Source organism: Oryzias melastigma, linkage group LG6, assembly GCF_002922805.2.
Source record: "Oryzias melastigma strain HK-1 linkage group LG6, ASM292280v2, whole genome shotgun sequence".
NCBI classification, from domain to species: domain Eukaryota; kingdom Metazoa; phylum Chordata; class Actinopteri; order Beloniformes; family Adrianichthyidae; genus Oryzias; species Oryzias melastigma.
In genome coordinates this window covers 15,189,584-15,198,961 of record NC_050517.1, presented here as the reverse complement: position 1 = coordinate 15,198,961, position 9,378 = coordinate 15,189,584, and the positions used below count along the sequence as shown (strand labels likewise).

The window sequence follows — 9,378 nt, the reverse complement described above, 5'->3', positions numbered from 1 at the left end:
TGGTCTGAGCTTGTATTGCAACTGCATGGGTTGTTTTATGGGAGAATCATAAAAATTAAATATGTAGTTTTCTTTTTAAGAGCTAATGTTCAGCTTTAACACCATAACAATAATCCTAAGCATGTGAGAGAAACTGTAAGATAATAGATTCATTCTCATACAAACACAGCCATGCATATAAACACACATTTACTTTGGAAGCAAAAGTACAATTGAAGTTTATTTTATTAACTATACTTGAGTATATCAATTATATTATAGAATATGTACATGAAGCGTAAGTAGTCTATGCTAACTGAATATTTATTTAGACTGAATAGGATTTTACAAAATTTAAAAATATATAGAAAATATATTAAAGTAAAACTTAATTCCTGACACTTTAGTATAGACTAAGTATACATAAACTGGTGAATTTTTACTAAGGACAATTACCGGTAGTCATAAACAAAAAACTATTATACTCATAAATTAATACAATTTTACCTTCAGAGCCCTACATTTAACACATGTTTGCATGTTTAGTGAGAATAGTTTGATGGAAACGCACTAAATTCTCGTATTCTGATTGGCTATTTAAAAAACAAAAACAAAAAAAAAAGCAAAGCGGGATTTCAATTGCTAAGCCCCGCCTCCCAAAGGATGCGGCGTAATTGCGGACAGAGTGAGATTCCCAGAGGCGGTCTGTCCTTCAAATACAATCTTGTACGCTCTTGCTGTGGTCTCACTCAGAAATATCTGAAATGTTGGCTCAAATTCAACAGACATCGATGGAAGCTTCCTGTCGGGCAGTAGTTAAATCCGCGGGTCTTCAGGTCAGGGGCTTCTGGGATTGCTAGCTTACTGAATGAATCCAGCGGCTACAAGAGAAACTCAACGATGCTTTGGTCGACGGACTTCAAACTCCAGAACGAGGTGTGTTTAAAATAAATGAATGAATGGATAAATAAATAACTAAATAAATAATATTGTACATAAATCATTAACTTAAAGTTAAGTTTTCTGGATTTAATTTAGCCTAAAATGTTTCAACACTCATCCAGGTAGCTTCAATTTCCTAATTTTGCTTTAAAAATATGGCCAATATATTCATGTGAAAATTCTTTACTCACATATGTAAAAGTATAAAAGTACTTGTGCAAGAGTATTAATATGTGTCTAGAATTATAGTATTTATAAACGACTCTGATGGTTCTTGTGTAAGAGTATAGTAAAGTAAAAAAAAACAGGTATAGTAAAGTTTGTGTGGGTCATAGTTTGTTCATACAAACACAACAAAGCCCGTCTTACTTCCGGGTAGGAAAAGAGTTAACAAAAATAACTCATATTTGATAAATTATTTGTTCTTTAGTATGCCAAAGTACATGGCCATTTATATGGATATATACTCTGAAATGACTAGAAAAGCATGGTATAGGCCCTTAAAAAATAGTGCTAGCAAATAACTTTTTTAAATTAAATTGTAATTAAAAAAAATGTTTAAACTACTTTTTAGGTAGTGTAACACAGGTCTGTTTTCTTTGCTAAAAAATATTGAAATACACAAGTAAAGGATTCACACTGTTGTGAGATGGAAAACTTTCAAATTGAAAACAAAAAAATCCAAACATATGAAAAAGGAACACAATATACATATGAAGCATTTTAACAAAAGATAAAGTAAAGATCCAAAAATAAATATAATCAAAGATATTTATTTACTTTTTTCTACCCTTTCTTTTGCAACATTTTTGCTTTTTTCTTTTTTTTTTTTCTTCTGTGGCACAGGAAAACAATACTGTACCCACTCCACACACCATGCAATAAAAACTGTTGCCTTACCAAACAAAGTGGATTAAAACAAAAGAGAATTCACACGCCCACATGCCGCAGGGAGTCGTGCCAGCCGCTGAAGAACATCGGAAGATCCAGAAACATAAATATAACTGGGCTAGTTTGAAACTAGCTTTAGTTTGGTAAAGATTCAAGCCTAGAAAGTGTCCAATAGCTTTTTTTTAGTCAACAATGTGTGCCAATTTCTACGTTGACTTAAGTCACCCTCTACCAAGTGTGTCTGTTTGAGCTTTAATTCTGAGGCCTTCTCCCATTACATGTCATGATACAGAAATAGCCCAGTGTAACTGCCCAGCTGTTCAAGTAAAATTAGGATGAAGGGTGTTTTACTTAAAATAAATCTACATGAAATAAACCACAATGTTTAAGTTTAAACAGTTTTTTAAATATTAGATCATTATTGAAGGAAAAATATTACAAATACACATCAAATACAGTAAAAATAAATAAATAAAATTCTTTGTTTCTCACACTTTTTAAATCAAAGCATACATAACGAGAGCTTTCAAATCCAGTTTCGCATTTCACCTTTATTTACATTGCTGATGTTATGAGTGTCTTTCAGCCCACAGTGTTGTCACAAACAGATATTCAGAATGTCCTCCAGAGAAATGGTTCAAAAGTGAAATTACATCATTTATCAACTTATTGAAAAGGCACACTCAGAACCAAAACAACCTCAGATTTTGAAACATTTATTTTTTTCACCCTAAAAAACCCAAGAAAAATTTTCGTCTGGGCTTATAAAGTTAATTTGTCAGTTTTTTTGTTTATTTGCTTGTTCATTTTGTGTAGCAGAAATTAACAGCGACCCAAAAATTAGAAATGAACTATAAAAATAAAAAAATACAGACATGATTTTTTAAATGGCTAAATTCGACCTCAAGGGTTCTCTTGGGTTTAAAATCACTGCACAAATGTAATATATATATATATATTTTTTTTTTGGAAAATGTAAAATTTATAAAGGGTCTTCTTTAACACCCCCGATCAGTCTGAATGATGGTAATGCCATTTTTGGACAAAATTTCAAAACAAAAACACATGAAGTTTTCTTGGACATAGTTTCTGTAGAACGGCAGGAGTTCATTAGTTTACTTCTGCGTTGTGGGAGAAGCTGTTGGCTTGGAGCACCCCTGCCCTTCCTCATTGCTGAGAGGTCTCTCTTAACATGTTCTCCTGCTAGCTTACAACCCACCAATCTAATATTACCAGTGCAAAAATTTGGAGCTATACAGCCGAAAGATTTTGAGCCAAAATCCAGCTCTGTTGAGGAAAACAAAGATGACGTGGATCTAGTCGTCTACAAGTGGATGCACTGAATTGGAGAAGGGCAAGGAGCTTGTAGCCCACTCAGTGTATTTTTGTACCTTAAAAACAGCATTTTTGGTCTGTTTTATATATATATATTTGATAAATATTTTCAAATCACAATGATTTGAGTAAAGAAATGCTCAAAAGTGCAATTCTGAGCTTAATTTTCTTAATAAATGTCGTCCATCATCAGATGAATGCCACAAGAACATGTTAAACACTCCAAAAAACACATGAAATGCAAAAAATGTTCCAGTGTTTTATCACATATTAATAAAAGATGCCTGAACATCCAAAAAAATCACATTTTAGAAAAATCAAATGACAAAGCAATGCTGTACCCCTTTTTTGTCATTACCTATAGCACTTTGCTTTAAACTGGTTCATAAATTCCATCACTTAAACTTTTGTTGACCTTTCTCACAATTTGCATGTATATTGTTGAGAATTTGACCTGACTGGAACATGATTTATGTCAACACATTCAATTTGACAAAAAAATGATATAAATATATCCAGAAGGGGGCAATGTGACCTAATAGCTAAAAAAAAAAGCCTTTCCATGGAGACAGCTATGAGAAAGCTTAATCAAATATTCTTTATGTAATAATTTGGCATTTTGGTTCAACAGCAGCATAAACACTTGTCACAAAAGCTGTAAATACAAGCTTATTCTAGAAGTTCTTGCAGCATCTGCTGAAAGGGAGCTACTTTTGTTGCACAAACCAGCTTTCTTCATTCTCATAAATATGAATTGAATTTCCTTTTTTTGATTTTTTTCTTTCTTTCATATCTCGCCTGAATTCTTTGCCTGTAGCAGCTCTGTGTATTTATCCCCTCACCAGTGCATTCAGCGCATGAGTTGTATTCACATGGGCTTCCTCTGTGAAAGAGCCTGATAGCTGCTATCCTCTTTTCGAGTGCGTGTCTCAGGAGTGCTCGGCGGCAAAATGTTTACAGCTGCACCCCGTCGCAGCCCTTTTGAGAGCGGATAAATGACTGGATGTGGCCCGCTCTGCTCTCTCTTCTGCTCGTCGTTTGAAAGGCTGCATCTGACTGTACTCAGCAGAGCTTCCGCCAAAAGCCAGCCGTAATGACTTTCACCAAGGACCACCTGTACACCTGCGAGCTCACATTACCATTCAATCAGCCAATCATCCAACAACGAGGCAACGGAGGAAATATCATGTGGATCCTGGTGGGAACATTTCACAGCAACCAGCAAAGGAGGAAAATATAACATTAAGAAAACATCATTTGGTTAGATTTATTTTTCCTGTTTGTGCTGATCTTTTGCCAGAAGCTTCAAAATGATGTAATGACGGACAACCGCTCTGCCGAGGGGAAATTTGCTTGTTTGATCTGTCAGATGCTGATGATAACCATCCTCGCTGAGTAGGAGGGCTGCATCCCAGAATACATAAAGCCAACCTTGAGGCTGATAGGTGACACCAGCTCACAACAACACAGGCAGCTTTGCTGCACGTCCACGAACCCAACAGATCGGCTGAAAAATGGCTAAGTGACACTGCGACAATAAGTCGCATATGGGATTTTTATGAGAAAACTGTAGGTTACTTCCCTGCCAGGGACAATTCCCTTATGGATGCCAAAGATACGACCATATATTTATTGTGTCCTTGATCTTATATTTTCTCTCCGAACATAAACTTCAGTTTACAGTTTTCCTTCCAGGCTGGTATGAAGCCTCTGTCTCTTTTTAGAATAAAGACTTGAATATTTTAAGCATACTTTTAGCCTCAACCAGAAGCAATAACCTTGTTGCCTCAAGAGTGTTCGTCTGAACTCCTTAAAGATTTACAGTGTCAGGAACAAAGCTCAGAGAAAGCCCAAATGCTCCAGTTTGTGTCAGAAATCTAAAACTGTCTCGAATTACTTCTAGACACTAAAACCGACCTGCAGCTTTGCGTCAGAAACATCATTCTTTCTTAGGAAAATTGAGGTCAGCAGTATAAATTTGACTTGGTCTTTTTAGCAAGTTATTAAATTTCTCTTTCACACGTCCTTGACCAGGATTTGAAAGACCCCAGAGAAGCTGAATTCAAGGGATAAAGGAATTTTAAATGAACAAAAAAAAAAGAAAAATGTCAAGTTGGACCACTAGATGAATATTACAATTTTTTTCTAGAAAAACTTGCTGGCACACGAGGGTGCTTTTGTTTCAAAGACAAAGGTCACAAGGTCATTGTGGGTTTTTTATTTGAGATAACAGTTCCTGTTAACATTTTGGTTAATTTTGCTCCCTGATACAGTATTATAGTAAATTAATGGTGTTACTCCCTCTTGGAGTTAATATTACATGAGATTCAATATTCTTTAAGGTAAAAATTCAAGCCTCACTACTTATTACACACCAGCATTTTTAAAATTTGTTCTCATGAGTTGACCTATACCTTAAGGCAGCCAAGAACTGTAGTCTCTGAAGCACTCGGAAACAATTTGGTAGTTTAACCCAGAGGCCAACTTCTAATGCTGAGAGTCAAGCTAGGAGGCATATGGTCCTATTTTTAGTTTGTCTTTTAGCATGACCTGTATTCGGATTCAAACTTGCAATCTCTTACCCAAAGCCAAAATTGGATCCGAAAACAAAAGGAGTTCACCTTCTGTTTCACAAGAGGTGTAAAATTTGGACTCGTTGTCCATTGACATTAAAGTCCCTCTCCAGTCATTTTTTTATCTAATCTGAGAAAGTTCTCAGTGCTCTTTTAATTATGTTTATGCAATTTTTAGGCAAAATCACGTTGTTACATACTGTCTTCATCATCTTTGTTCCTGTTCAGTTTACTCCATTGACAGGAACAGTGGGTTAAGAGAGTGTAGAGGGTGGACAGGTCTCACTACTACCAGGCAGGGTCAGCAAATTATTTGAACTGTTCTATTTTAAAAAAAAGAAGTATACTCACTCAAAATAAAATGTGTAGGTGTGTCTAAACCATTCTAAACAATCTGAATCCAGACTGCAACTGGACTCAGACTTACTGACGGGAAACCTGGGGGACAAGCACTCCTCTTTCCAGCTGTCAAGACAGAAACTCGTACTGCAAATACCCCAAAACACATACTGTATGTTTGTGTGTGTGTGAGTAATCCTAAAAAGTCCTTTTCCATTTTCTGTCTGGCCGTCTTTTTTTGTGGCTCAACGTTGCTGCTTGAGGTGAAACCTTTCTCATTAAACTGAGACAGGGTCAGAATTTACTCTCATTATTCAAGCGCACAGAGAAAATGTTCACATGCATCACCAGTAAAAATAACAACCCAAAACTCTTGTTTTTCAAGAGGGGTGTAACAATTTATTTTAACAAGATTCACTTCATATTATAATTTGTGGTTGCTGATGCAATTCATAGTTAACACTGGTTCATTTTGAATGATCTGATTCACTAACCTAAGATTGATCCAGGACATCTTTAGCCAAAAATTCTACCAGTGTGTCTTAGAGGAGTTTATTAATATGGCCTTTGCAGACAATTGTCTCACTTTAGATGTTAATAATTCTTACTAAATCTGTTAATAAACCTTATTTGGCTTATTGTACCAATAAACGCCTTGCTAACACCATGCATTCATTCATTCATCTTCTTGACCGCTGCTTCCCTTTCGGGGTCGCGGGGGTGCCGGAGCCTAACCCGGCTGCTGATGGGCGAAGGCGGGGTTTACCCTGGACAGGTCGCCAGTCTGTCGCAGGGCCTTGCTAACACCATATAAACACATTAACGTTTGTTAATGTGTTAACAAAGCTTGTTGAGGAATCATATTTCCTCCAGATCTCATACACAGTCAGTGGTTTGGAAGAAGATTGACAAGACAATTTAAAAAAAAAAAAAAATTGTTTGTTTTCTTTAACAGAAAACCTCAGTAACACAAGTTCGTGTTTCATAATTATGGCAGAAGGGATATTTTTTTCAGTCAAATTTGTAACAAAAATGAAAAAAAATGAATGAATAAAAATATAAAAATCTTCTGTAGAAAATCAGATTTTGCCATTTCATGCTAAATTCAAACAACAAGCCTCTTTATTTTTAGGGAAATTATCATGATAGTTTGTGTTTTTTGCACAGATAGAGAAGTGTGGTAAAAGTCAAGAAACATAAGTCATCACTGTGAGGAGAACTGGAGGGCAGAGATGTTTTCTCTGCCGTCTCTCAGCTCTCACACACAGTGGTTGACATTCTGTCACTGCCTGATAAAATAACTGGACAGGCTTATGGTTGCACGCACACAATGAGAGTAAAAAGCTGCTTGTGGTGGGGTACGCGCTCAAAAATTACAGGTACAGTACACACACAAAAACACAAACACACCAACAGGCCTTACTGGGCATAAAGTCATGTTGTTTTCAAACCTAATTATGCTTCTCAGCTCATTTATTTGAGTAAGACTTTGACTTCATGGTGATCAGATCTTTAATTATATCTAATTTTAAAATTAATCTAAAATGATTGCATGTTAAATTAGATATCTTGATGTTTTTTCTGCTCAACATACACAAAATGTCTCCTCATACACTTTTTGTTCAGCTTCTAAAAGACATAGTGTCTTTTAAGTGTTTCCATGCTGTTGATGACAACAATGATGTAAAATATTTTTAAAGACAACTGATTACAAGCCAATGTGAATAAGGTCATAGCAGGTGGAGGTCATGTTCCATCATATCTTTGGTTCTTGGTTTGTGTCCTTGCTAAAGGTTTTCCTCTTCAGAAATTAGAGGATTTTTTTTTTTTTTTTATCAAGGACATAAATCTTCCGAGTCCATAAGATGTCCTTCTATCACTTTATATGTGGTTTAGCGAGCCTTACATTTAGAAAATGACCACAAGCAACAATTTGTCAAGCCGTGCTGTCTGGTGGGTTCAATCTACTTTCTTCTTTTTCTACAGTAGCAGAATTACAGTTGAGTGTTCGCTGACCTAATGCAATAGAGGCTCCGTACAGACAGAGTAATGTGATTTCCCAGGCTTTTATTCTGTGTCTGTGGCTAGATAGAGAGGAGACCTGAGAAGCTGGCAACTGAATTGGGGGTGGCTTTCTAAGAGAGGCAACCATTGAAAGACAGGCAGAAGGACAGAACAATAAAAATGTATGTGACTGAGACAGTGGGAATTGGTAACCTTAGTGAGAACTGAAGGGGAAAATCTTCTGGGGAAAAATGATTTCTAAATCTCTGCTGAGCTTCTGAAATTGACTTTGGAAAAATATCAAAATGTACTCCTCAATAAAAATAGTTTATAATATTAGTGTTTTTATTGCTCTATAAATCATGTCGTATTGTACATGACAAGACTCTTTAATTTTTAAGTTTAAATTTTTAGGAACTTCTAAAATGTATATTACAAATGACCAAACATTTTGTTTATATGCAAGTCTGTATTCTTTGTTGCTCACTTTGCAAAGGAATACCTCCCTGTTTTGACACTGGCCTAGCTTTTTAGCTGCATCTAAAGTGCAGCTGCTAGCTAGCTTGACTTTTGACTCCGCTATTTGCCTCCTCAAACCAACCTTTGCTGCAAAAAGTAACATCTCAAATGCAAGCCCATTATGTAAAAGCCATAGACAACACATAATTCTCCGAGTTTTCCGACATGTAAAAGAAAAAGGGTTAAAAATTATAACATGCCATCTTTTATCTTTAGCTGTTCTCGTGCTGAGTTGGCAGTATGTTGCACATCTTGGAAATGTTTATTAGAGGTTCTTATTTATATGCACTTTTGTGTCAGATTTGTAAAAATTCTAAAATAATCAGAACAGGCATGGAGCTAAAGAAAAAACAAACTGAATAAACAGCCTATCTTTTGTTGGAAAGACTTGAGCCATGTTTCCACTAGCGGCCCTGTCTGGTACGGTCTGGTAAGGAGTTGTACGGTACGGTCTGGTAAGGAGTGGTACGGTATGGTCCAATTAATTCTGGCGACCATTTCTACTCAGTTAAGCCTCGTTTCCACTGACCGGCTTGTTTTCACAGCACATCCGTGGTGCAAACCGCTAGCGTGCCATTGCATCATTGTAGTGCCGGGGTCGGCAACCTTTAAGTTATTTTACTTGTTTTAACTATACATTACAGTGACTTTGTTAAACTAAAAGCTTTGTATTTTTCTTTAACCAGAGAGCTGCAATGGAGGGGTACAAGAGCCAGATGTGGCTCTGGAGCCGCAGGTTGCAGACCCCTGTTGTAGTGTGACGACTAGAAAAGCAATAATAATGGAGATCATCCAA

General features: G+C 36.2%; 1 long non-coding RNA gene across 3 annotated transcripts in view; it reads left to right on the top strand.

Moving 5' to 3' along the window:
- Positions 1-779: 779 nt before the first annotated feature.
- LOC118598846 overlaps positions 780-9,378 on the top strand; it is a 34,621-nt gene continuing 26,022 nt past the window's right edge. For all 3 annotated transcript variants that reach the window (XR_004948024.1, XR_004948023.1, XR_004948022.1), the window contains exon 1: positions 780-915. This is a non-coding gene — a long non-coding RNA (uncharacterized LOC118598846). The remainder of the gene's footprint in view (positions 916-9,378) is intronic.